Genomic DNA, 12386 nt, shown 5'->3' on the forward strand with positions numbered 1-12386 from the left:
GCCTTACCACCAAATGTGCTAACTGCAAAAAATAGTAAAAGGAGCTGGCATGCACTTAAAATGGGTTCGTTTTTTAACAGAAGACCAGACATTCTGAAGCAGTGAAATGTAAAGAGCTGAGAGCACCTACTATTTAAGATGGAAATAATCTGTGCAGATAAAATGCAGTCTGCTCAGCCTCCATGGGCCTTTCTTCTCCTGGGAAAGATTGAAACAGATTTCCATTTTCAGTTAATCCTGTAACGTGCCATGGCTCATAATGCAAAACTAGAAGGACTATCCCATTCTCTGGTTCAAGAGTTAGTATATTCTGTTTTAATATCTACAGCACATGCCAATAATTCAATCAATCATTTTTAAGGCTCAGCTGAGAGCTCCAGAGACTGATATACTTTAGTTTTTTAAGGGTATATCTACACTGCAATTTAACATCTGTGGCTGGCTCACGTCAGCTGAATCAGGCTCACAGGGCTCGGGCTATGGGGCTATAAAACTGCAGTGTAGATAGTTGGGATTTCTGGGACCATACAAGCGAGGGTAGGGTCCCAGAGCTTGAATGTCTACACTGCAATTTTATAGCCCTGCACGCCAAGTCCTGCAAGTCTGAGTCAGCTGACACAGGCCAGCCACGGGTGTTTAACTGCAGTGTAGACATACTTTAAGTCAGAGGCACAGCACCAGGAATGCCAGTGCAAGCTTCTTCCAATTTGTCCGACCCATGTACCTCAACCCTTGACTTAGAAGAGCCAGGTCTAAGGGCCAAAGGGTAATTCATGAACTTGTCAAAATATGGTGAGAGAGAAATATGAAAAATGTTACAGACAATGTTTACTTAGCATTCAACTTACACAGCCACTGTAGCACATTAAAGTAGGAAAAGAAGCCTAGGATTCATTCCATACCTGACCATCCTTTCTGAAATACAATGTGAGGCTGTACTGCATATATTAGAGAGACAAGGTAGGCCAGGTAATATCTATTATTGGGTCAACTTTTGTTGGTGAGACAAAACAAGTTTTTGAGCTTACACAAAGTCCAAACCAGAAAAGCTCTGTGTAGCGAGAAAGCTTGTTTCTCTCACCAACAGAATTTGGTTCAATAAAAGATATTACCTCACCCATCTTGTCTCTCTAATATCCTGGTTACAACAACACTGCAAACTGCATATATTATGCATTCTTCTTCTTGATCTTCCTGGTTACTAGCAAGGTTTGTATCACACTTACTGTATAGACTGTGTATTCAGACAATAAGCCAGAAACACACACACAGGAATGTATTTTGCCCTCTGTTACACCCATGAAACTCTGAGGATGTTACAATCAAATCTATGGAGTTGAGCATGTGTGTCAATTAGAGCAGGATTGAACCATCACCTTTCATGATAATTCATTGACCTCATTTGCACAAGAAGAGCTTGTAGTTACAGTATAAGCGATGCCAGGTCATCCTGGGAACAACAGGCATGGTATTCACAAGGTGAATACTTGTGCTTTTAAAAGGATTATGTAGTATTTAACAAATGGGCTTTTAGGTCAGGGAGTAAAATACATATGCCATCTCTTACTGTTTCATTCTCCCTATTCCCTCCCAATCAAAAATTTAGTTCTTTACTAGGAAAAAATAATAGTAAATAGTGAGGTAAGTACTGATTTGCAGATTTGCAGGACCAAAGGTTTGTCAGACTTGGGACTATCTCAAGTGAATCACAAGTTCTGTTTTCTCCCTTGCCAGATCAGGAAGCTCCTCAATTAAGCAGAAGTTCTCTGAGGGAGCAGCAAGCTGTGTCTCTCCATCAAGCTAAGCTGCAATCGTCTCCCTCTTACTATATCCTATCTCTTGTTATTTACAACAAAGAGCAGGCATGAGGTGTGGGAACAAGAGCAATAGCCGAAGATCCCTGAGAAGCAGAGTTTTCAGCTCCCCAAGGGAAGAAGCATCTCAGATTCTTGAACCTTTTGGTTTGTCAGAGAGCAGCCCTTGGTCTGATGCACTGCCAAAGTGTGTCATTATGTTCACAGCATATTCACACAGCAGTTAAATAAACATTAAATAATCTTATTGGACGGTTGCAACATACCTACTTTATTTCTTAGAATTCAGAATCCTAACACAAGAACCCCAAAAAAGAGAGAGACAAAGCAGGCTGCTCCCTGTGAGACACAACTCATTCCGTCTTGCTCTAGGCTAGCTTTCCCAACAGAGCCCCTCATCTGCAGACCCAGAAACCTCTAACCTTTAAAGTGCTAATTTGTAACTTTAACACAGTTTTCAATACACCACAGTAATGTCTGAGGAAGGATGGAGGGCCATGAGGAGAGGGAAACAAAGGATGTCAGGGGACTGGGAAGCCAGGCTCCTCACTGGACTTTCTGGCCTTTGCTGCACTGCTATCCCCCACATCACTGACCCATTTCCCTGACCCCAATTATCAACTAGCTCCAAAGTTCCATGGATCTCCACACCCATCAAAAGTTTTTCCACTGTGAATGGAATAGATAAGGGAAGGGAAGGGATAGAGAACCAGGGAACTGTGGAATAATGCTGCATAGTGGGTCTGTGTACAGTTAGTGCCATTGTGCTGCCCAACTCCCCAGTTCTGTTCCCCACTTTCCCTGCCCACACTGATTCCATTAGTCAAATCTCCAGTCTCTGCTCCTTAGGATGTGGGGAGGGTGTGCAAGAGACTACAGTAGCAGTAAGACTTTAGGGGAGGGAAGAGGGAGTGTCCAGAAGGGGTCACAGGCAGTGGTGAGCTGGAGCTGGTTCGCACGAACCGGTTGTTAAATTTTGAAGCCGGTTTAGAATCGGTTGTTAAAGGGGTGGGCAAACTGTCCACATGCGGCCCACGGGACCGTCCTTTCTGTCCCGCCTGAGCTCTTGACTGGGGAAGCTCCCCTGAGAATTTTTACTCACCCAGCGGCACTCCGGGTCTTTGGCGGCCCTTCGGCGGCGGGTCCTTCAGTGCCGCCGAAGACCCGGACCAACTGAAGGACTTGCCACCGAAGTGCAGCCTAAGACCCGGAGCGACAGAAGGAACTGGTTCTTCAGCTTCTGGCAGCTCATCACTGGTCACAGGGAAGATGCTTTGAAATGGGGATGCAAGAATGTAGAGGGCAGCAAGGCGGACAACCTGGCATGAGCAGAAACACAGGTGGGGAGAGTCTCAGAATTAGGGCTGGGGCTTGCAGGTTGAAGACTTCCCTTAATGGATTTTTAAATAGCAGCAAAATTCCTCCACAAAAACACTACATTAATTTAATGTTAAACTTGCTCAAGAGCGTTTCCTGCCAACACATTAAATAAACAAACCAAACAAAAAAATAATAATCAAGGACAGCACTAATTAAGGCAACGTTAACATCCCCACCAACTTCAATTCAGACATCAGAACACCCAAACCCTCAGCTTTATCAACTGCACAACAAACTTCTTTTCAATTTCATCACACAGCCAGCCACAATACACACTCCCAGTTCCTCACAACTGCATGCAAAGGCAAAACCTGAACTCTGACCTCATCCTTTTCCCATCAATAAACACGATACTGAAGATGCATACCGGGGATCTCTCTAACTGAAACTGGTGTTCCGGCTGCACATTTGAGTGTGATTGGGAAGAAGTCGGTGTGCACTGTGGGTAGTTATATGTTAACATTAAAATAGTCCGTTGTAGGGCTGAGTGCCTGAGTATTATGACATTTGACTTTAAGTCCTATTAGCTGAAGCTGGTATGCACATTTACATTGCCCTAAGTAAAGGAGTACCCGTGGCACCTTAGAGACTAACAAATTTATTAGAGCATAAGCTTTCGTGAGCTACAGCTCACTTCATCGGATGCATTGCCCTAAGTGGTGGTTTCCTTGATTTTTAGCAATTGCGTTGGTAGAATTAAGTCTGATCAAGTGTATTTCCTAAGTTAATGGTGCAAGATAGATGAAATAAAACTAGACTTAACTAAGATCCTTGAGCTCTGCTATTAGATATTTCTCACCCAACTCAATGATAAACTTTGCTGCTTTTCACATTTCCCTATATGCATATGGTGCTTCAGCGAGTTTTAAATCCATATGGCAGTGTTCATAACTAAGCCAACAGGAATGATCTTGTCAAGTAAGATTGTGTGAGGTAAGTATCAGGTCAACCCAGGCACATATTTGTAGTCATTGTGTGGTTGCACATGACATTCTTTTAACCAAGCTCAAAACTTGTGCTGTTTTCTTTGCAGCAGCTTTTGCTTCTTTCTGCTGATTTTTTCCAGAAATATAAAACCTTACACCTGACAATGAATCACAGATAAATTTCCACAACACAGCTGTAAAAAAGGGAGAGAGACACCTTGAGGAAAACATTACTATAGAGCACATGCATCATTGGTATATGTAAAAGGAACATTAGGATGCTGTGGTCGGGAGCTAATTGCAGAAACACTCACTGCTGCATCCCAGCCATACAGTGCTTAGAGAGGCTGTGGTCCAGTGGCCCGAGAACAACACTAGCAGCCAATAGCTCCTAAATTCCAATCCATGCTGATTGGAAGTGTCCTTGTGGCCATCTGCAAGTTACTTAGGCCCAGATACCTCAAAGGTAGTTAGGTGCCTAACTCCCATTGATCTTAATAGAAGTTAGGAACCTAAATACTTTTGAGGATATGGGCCTTAGCCTCAGTTTTCGCATTTGGAAATGTGCATACTATTACTTGCCACGCAGGACTTGCTTACCAGTGGGGATAGTATTAGTTAATGCATGCAGAGTACCTTGAAAATGCTACGTCTTGTTAGAACTCTCATCACTTGTACAGCATTTTGTTCACGACAGCCCTGCGGACATGTTTATTCTGATCCAGACCTGGGATTTTTGTCATCATACTTTACGAAGTCTTTGTATGTTCCATAACCATTCATTAAGGGCCAGATCCTCAGCTGATGTAAATGGGTGTAGCTCCACGGAAGTCAATGGGGCTAGTCTATTTTACATTAGCTGATGATGTGACTCTAGATGTTTAAATTCTATTGACAGATACTGTTTTAACTGAGTACTGTATCATTTCCCGTAGATTGGTATTTGTGGTCTGCGCAGTTCAAGTGGGCTCATTTCCTTCCTTTCTTGCAACTCCCATCTGCTGCTCTGGAACATTGTCTCTCTTGGTCTGATAAGTCAAGTCTTCACTGCAGAGTTAGCTGGGGTGTTGCCCCAAACTGCCCCTTCCATTCACAGAGAAAAACCTCTAACCTGGGTTTGAGAGTGCTTTGAGCCTGTGCTAGCAGTCATGGCTGAGCCCAGGCTTTGCTTCAACCCAAGCTGGCGACCCACCTACTTTGCCATGAGAATGCAGGCTAATCAAGTGCTGTTAGTCCTACAAGACTATCTTACAATTCCATCTGGGTCATATTTTCTTGTCTAGCTCCTCCCTTATCACCTACAGTGGCTCTCTGTTTCTGCTGCACTTTGACAGCATTTCATCCAAGAAATCCTCCTCCCAAGCTGCCAGTTGGCCAGACATTGACACCAGCCTTCTGATAAAGCTGTGATGTGATATCAGTAAGACCCATAATTTGGGGAAATGGATCCACAATGTCATTTTTATGTTAAGTGGACCAATGAAAAAACAGAGAGGCCCAGCAGTCAGTCAGGTGCACAACAAATCATGCTGTAGTTTGCAGATTGAATTCCTTAACAACGTTCTCATTTAAAGTTCCTGCTGCCAAATGCTGTGCTTTCGCCTTCAGAACTGTCTGCATTAATAAGAGGTTTCAGAGTAGCAGCCGAGTAGCTCCACTTGGAAATTAGTCACATAAAGCATGGCTCTCCTGTCACTCTCACAAACAGCTGCTTTGTGCTAGGCGAGAGACAGTGAAAGCACACTGCTAGTGAATTCACAGAGGAACCCAGCTTAATGCACCACTGCAGACCATGGACATCCCACCAGAAATCCTTGCAAGCACAGGCTAGTACAGTCATTGTGGATGCGAGTTACACTGGTCTGGCATGGCAAGGGCTTTTTAGTGGAGATCTGCTGCCCAGGCTCACTCTGTAGTGAAGATATTAGAGATGGGATTTGTTGACCTTCAGAGTATTCTACAAGCCTTATCTATTTTCTATGATTTTAAAAGGATGGTTAAAGTAGGATCATTTTTACTGTACTATTGCAATTTACAGCTTTTTTTCAATCTGTTCATTAATAAGCCAAGTCATTTGTACTGGGGATTTATCCTCCGCAAAGATGTTTAAATAAGTCTGCTCTAGACCCTAAAGCCGTTTGAGATGTATTTTCAATATAGGCAAATACGTATTTAGTGCCTGCCTTGGCCCAGGAGCTGGTCATTGCTATCAGTAGTTGTTGCCTGGAAGAAGTGGCTGACTACAGCAGAGCCATGAGTTTTCTTGAGGAAGCCAGACTTCTTAGGTTAACTATAGTGACAACCTCAGTCATAAAAGGAAAGTAAAATGAAACTGTAACTGTGGTTATGGTGATGATATCTAGCCTCAGCCCATGGCCTGATAAAGGGCATGCAATTGTCTGTTATCTAATGCATGTGGCTGTAAAATCCTTGGTGTCATCTATCAATTTCCTCTTCTCCACGGTCAAGAAAGGTCAGACTTTTACTAATGAAGTGATGACAGTGGTTCTTTATGCCCCTCCTCCCCCATTACTTCTCACTCCTAGCTCATCACACTTTTCTGCAAGGTTGACTATGCCCACAGCTTCCCATTTTAACCATTAACCTTTTATCAACATTAGAGACCATGACAAGAGACAGAGAGCCGTGAGGCTGCAAATGGGGGAAGAATCAGTTGACAGATGGGAGGTTTAATTTTGGAAAGCTACTGGCACATGGTAGAATGAAGGCTGAGCAGAATGGTTTCCACCTCTCCCCTCGCCCCCCCCCCCCCAGTCTCTCACCCTCCAGCATGGTTTCCACTCTCTCTGCACAGCTCTATCATTTTAAATCTGAGCGTAAAGAAAAGCTGAGTCACAAATGTTAAAATACTGTAGCTCCCCCATTTATGAGAGAGAGAGAGAGAAAGTGGAGAGCCACACTCCATACCCTCAACCCCACAAACCCAGTGACACTAGAAGTCTGGCTGGCAAGACACTGACAACCACCTACTGCTCTTTTTAATACCACATTTTAAGGAGCAGCAGCTATTGAGAGAAGCCTCTGCCAGAATGCAGAATACCACAGAACTGGCTGACCTGATGAAAAGAGAGAGAGAGAAAATTTAAATTAATAGAATCATAGGACGGGAAGGGACCTCAAGAGGTCTTCTAGTCCAGTCCCCTGCACTCAAGGCAGGACTAAGTATTATCTAGATCATCCCTGACAGGTGTTTGTCCAACCTGCTCTTAAAAATCCCCAATGATGAAGATTCCACAACCTCCCTAGGCAATTTATTCCAGTGCTTATCCACCCTGAGAATTAGGAAGTTTTTCCCAATGTCCAATCTAAACCTCCTTTGCTTCAATTTAAGCCCATTGCTTCTTGTCCTATCCTTAAGAACAATTCTTCTCCCTCCTCCTTGTATAACAACATTGTACGTACTTGAAAACTGTTATTGTGTTCCCTCTCAGTCTTCTCTTTTCCAGACTAAACAAACCCAGTTTTTTCAATCTTTCCTCATAGGTCATGTTTTCTAGATCTTTCATCATTTTTATTGCTCTTCTCTGGACTGTCTCCAATTTGTCCACATCTTTCCTGAAATGTGGCACCCAGAACTGGACACAATACTCCAGTTGAGACCTAATCAGTGCAGAGTAGAGCGAAAGGATTACTCCTCGTGTTTTGCTTACAACACTTCTGCCAATACATCTTGGAATGATGTTCTTGCATCACTGTTGACGCATATTTAGCTTATGGTCCACAATGACCCCCAGATCCTTTTCCGCAGTACTCCTTCCTAGGCAGTCATTTCTCATTTTGTATGTGTGCAACGGATTGTTCCTTCCTACATGGAGTACTTTGCATTTGTCCTTGTTGAATTTCATTGTAGTTACTTCAGATCATTTCTCAAATTTGTCCAGATCATTTTGAATTTTAATTCTATCCTCCAAAGCACTTGCAACCCCTCCCAGCTTGGTATCATCCACAAACTTTATAAATGTATTCTCTATACCATTATCTCAATCACTGATGAAGATACTGAACAGAACCAGACCTAGAACTGATCCCTGTGGGATCCCACTCATTATGCCCTTCCAGCATGACTGTGAACCACTTGATCATTACTCCCTGGGAACGGTTTTCCAACCAGTTTTGCACCCACTTTATAGTAGTTCCATCTAGGTAACAGGCCTACCCTGTCCTTGATGTTCCTCTTGCTTCTAATGTATTTGTAGAATGTTTTCTTGTTACCCTTTATGTCTCTAGCTAGTTTGATCTCGTTTTGTGCCTTTTTAATTTCCACCCTACATACTTGTGTTATTTGTTTATGGGGGATGAGGGGCTTGATTTAGTACTCTCTCTCAGATGGGTATTTCTGCTGGGTCTGCATTCTGGAGGGGTACTCCTGTCATCAGGGCTATCAGTCCTGTACCTTTCACCAGCACAAAATTCACTGAAAATGTCCCCTAACACACTAAAAAAGTTATCAATAATAATATAAATATAGACACTATGAAATATATCATTACCCCAATGTTTTAGATGAGGAACCTGAAGCACAGATATGTTAAGAACTTCTTTAAGAGCAAGTACATGGCAGGCCTAGAACTCTGGTCTGCTGACTCCCATTTCTGTGTGCTAACCACTAGACTGCACTGCCTTCTTAAAAGCTGTACATTTCAACTTTAAAGCCAAATATATGTAATTTGCAGGTGTTTTGGTCTAGGCCCATCTGTGCAATAAAAAAACCATTTACTGTGGCATTACGAGGTGTTAAGGGCAACATATCAAGGGAGCAGCTGTCCTACAAAACAGATGCACACAGCTTGAAAATCTGTTCCTGAACTGAATGCATTTATGCAAGCACCATATGCATCAGCCTTGGACCTGATTCAGCTGGTAACACCTGGTGAAAGACTGTGGAAAGAAAAGAGGAACTGCTACCAACCTCCAAAACCCCCTATTGTCCATACAGTGAGATGTGAAAACACTCCGTCACTTCAGGAACAAGCTGTAAGTATATCAGTCTGTTGCTTTACCGAAATGTCGCAGGGGATGTACAGACACAAATTACTGATGTAATTTAATTCCTTGGTCTGTGATGGAGTGCTGCAGAACTGTGTGTTTCAGTTTTCAGGAGTACCTGCAAACCTCAAACCTGAGTTCAGATCATCCAGCAGCTCTTGTTTCTGAGTTGCGCTCTCACACTGTGTTTGAACAAACTCAGAAACTCCATGGACACCGCCAAGTAGAAACAAATGATCCCAGCGCTACCGGAAACTAGCCTACGTTCACTGAAGCCTCTGAACCTTCTTGCAAACCTGACCCTATTTTTGGTTTTGTAACATGAATAGCCCAACTCAAATGCATAGCTACTGTTGGGCTACTGCGTCAACAAGTGGGTCTCTAAGCCACACAGACGGACAAGCCGCCATGCAGCTTGGGTTCCAGCTTAGTTTCTTTGATATACCAGGCAGCACATCTACTCTTTACAACACGCAGCACATCTACTCTTTACAACACGCAGACATCTAGTGGCCGAATAATATACCGCAAGTGCACTTACCATTGCAGACAAGTGCTCACTTACCCTTTCTCCCCACAACTGTTAAAGCTACCCATTGAACTGGTTGAAGGTGTGAAAGAGGCGGGAAACGGGCCCTGTTTTTTCTGCTGAGACAGCTAGAGAAAGAAGAACTCATCATCTTCACGAGAAGACTCATATGGGTTATCATCCTGCCTGAGCATCCCTGCAGAGAAAGAATGAGAGAGGCAACAGGGAGGACAGCATCTATCCTATCCGAACAACTTGCTGCCAGCCAGCAAACCCCATTTCCAATCACTGCACACCACTTCCCATCTATGTATTGGAGAGTAATAAACTTTCCTGTTATTTTAGTTAGAGGTACTTAGGTTGACAGCTAATGGATATTACGGCAACATCTCCACACTAAACAGAAAGACCCTATGCAAATCAGATTACTCATCACGTGCTGCATCAGCAATATGCAGTGACTAAGGCCCCCAAACTATGAGTTGCTATTTAAAAACTGCCCAAGTATCAAGGCTTTTTGGACAGATAGAACAGAGAATAAAAACCCAGTGTCTAATGGCTAGATTCCTTCAATAATCTGAGAAAATCTCAGAGTTACGATAGACTTTTACAAGAGTGTGCTGCTAGTACAGCTAGAGACTTCTGCTTTTTCCCTTTCTGTGAATGAATTAATTTTTTTAAAAATATTTTAAATTGATATCAAACATGGATATTATGTGATGTACCAGATATAGTAGTAAAACAGGGAAACTGATTGAATCTAATATTATAAATAAAATGTGTATAAAGGGAAGTCAACTGTAAGGGACATAGCTTTGCGCAAAATATTGTAAACTTTAACGACAAGGTTTACCTCATGGACAATCCTGTTAGAAAAGAAAGAGGGTGCATTCATATGGATTTATTTTAGGTTAAATGAAGAAGTAAGGATAATGTGCTGTGTTGAAAGAGGCAGTAAACAGAAGGAGCTGAAACCAAATCCTTTATAAGGACACTTGACCACTGAGTGGAATAAAAAGAAATGTAACTGTTTGGTTAATAAGGCAGAAACCCAGCTCAGCCATACGTACTAAGGGCCCACCAATATTGTTAAAATGAGGGGAACAGAAATGGAAGATTTATACAGCTGCCCTGGTCTGCAAGAGAACAATGGTTCTTGAAGTGACTTTGTATTCAATAATGGACTATTAAAAAGAAGTTTAAAGAGAATCAAAGAATATAGTGGGGCTTGGTATAAATTATATGAACTTTAAATTGGACATTTCAGCAGCAAGCAGAGTTGATGGAGAAACTGCAACTTGAGCAAGCATAGCTGCAAGGAGGACCAAGAGATGCACTGCAAAGGGGCCCATGCAAAGTGACTTGGAGTGGTAATTTGCTAACCACAGTAAAGCAGCCTGTGTTAAAAGTATGTCTCAAGATGGTTGGGCCTAACTTGCCTTACACGAACTGGTGTGACAGATGTGTTACACAAAGAGACTGGAATATTCCAGTTCCAGCAACAAGAACACAAAATCTGATATCTCATTTCCTGATTGAATGGTGAGAGAACACAACTCTCATTTTGGTTGGACATTTAGCAATGCTGGATTAGATAACTAATTGGCAGAAGTGAGGCCCTGTTCTGAAGGACTCAGTCAAAAATCTAAACAAAATCACCTTCCCAAGATAGTAACTGAGCACAAGTGTTATTTTCTGTTGTGGTTATGTGATTTGATTCTGAAAACCTGAATGGCTAAATCATCCAGTTTTCTAGTTTATGTTAGCCAAATCATATTCCAATGCTTTTTTGGGGTCTTTTAAGACTAGTTGGTGCTATTAAGGTTATTTAATAAAACTCCATAAAACAAAATTCAGCTGTGGTATAGGTAATCATTTAAGTAGTTGCTTAACTAAGGTGTGTTTTATACCCCATCTTGCTCACGACAGTATGTTAGATATCACTTTTCCCTTTGCTCCAGGCACAGGTACCTTTTGACAGACAGTTAGAGTGAGAGTGAGGAGTTCCCATTGCCGTGCATGTGCAGTCACCTCTAATTACCTGCTGATATTGCTGGTTACTTTGCTTTCCTTTGGTTCACATTAAACTTATTCAGAAAAGTCACATTCTCAGATTTGATTACAAAGCACAGCTAATTCAGTGTCCGTCATCGTTAAGGTGAGGAGCACCAGAATTGTAGACCTGGCTCTTTTATTTCATTTTCCTCAAGCTCAGAACTTTTGGGTAAGTGTCTTGAAGTGCGCTCTCAAGCCATCTTATTTATTTAGGAACGATCCCCACAGGGTGAGGGGTAAACAAAGATGGGTAACATTTCCAAATATTTCTCCAGTATAGACAAAGCCAGAATGAGTTGCTAGGAGGCTGACTGAGCTGAAGATGTGACAAGTGGAGACATGAATTATTGTCTGATAAACCTAGCAGCTTGGGTGACAGGAGAGAGGCAAGCAGACATTCAGATGTAGGAGTTCTAACCTTTCTCAGTTAAGAAACAGTAAGTTGCAGCATTTATCCTAATTGGTTTTTTTCATAGCATATTTCATTCTTGTTTAATTCTGTTTCCTATGTCACATTACTCTTGCTTTATTTAAATCAAGTGGTACTGGTGGTAGTTACGAGAGGACAATCACTTGGGACATTCCTGAGAGAAAGAAACTAAAGCAACACTAGAAGGGGTTAAGTGGGGAGAAAAGTACCAGCTTGAGTACTCAAAGGCAAGAGCCAGGAAGGGG

The sequence above is a fragment of the Dermochelys coriacea genome, chromosome 1 (assembly GCF_009764565.3).
Source record: "Dermochelys coriacea isolate rDerCor1 chromosome 1, rDerCor1.pri.v4, whole genome shotgun sequence".
In the NCBI taxonomy this organism is placed as follows: Eukaryota; Metazoa; Chordata; order Testudines; family Dermochelyidae; genus Dermochelys; species Dermochelys coriacea.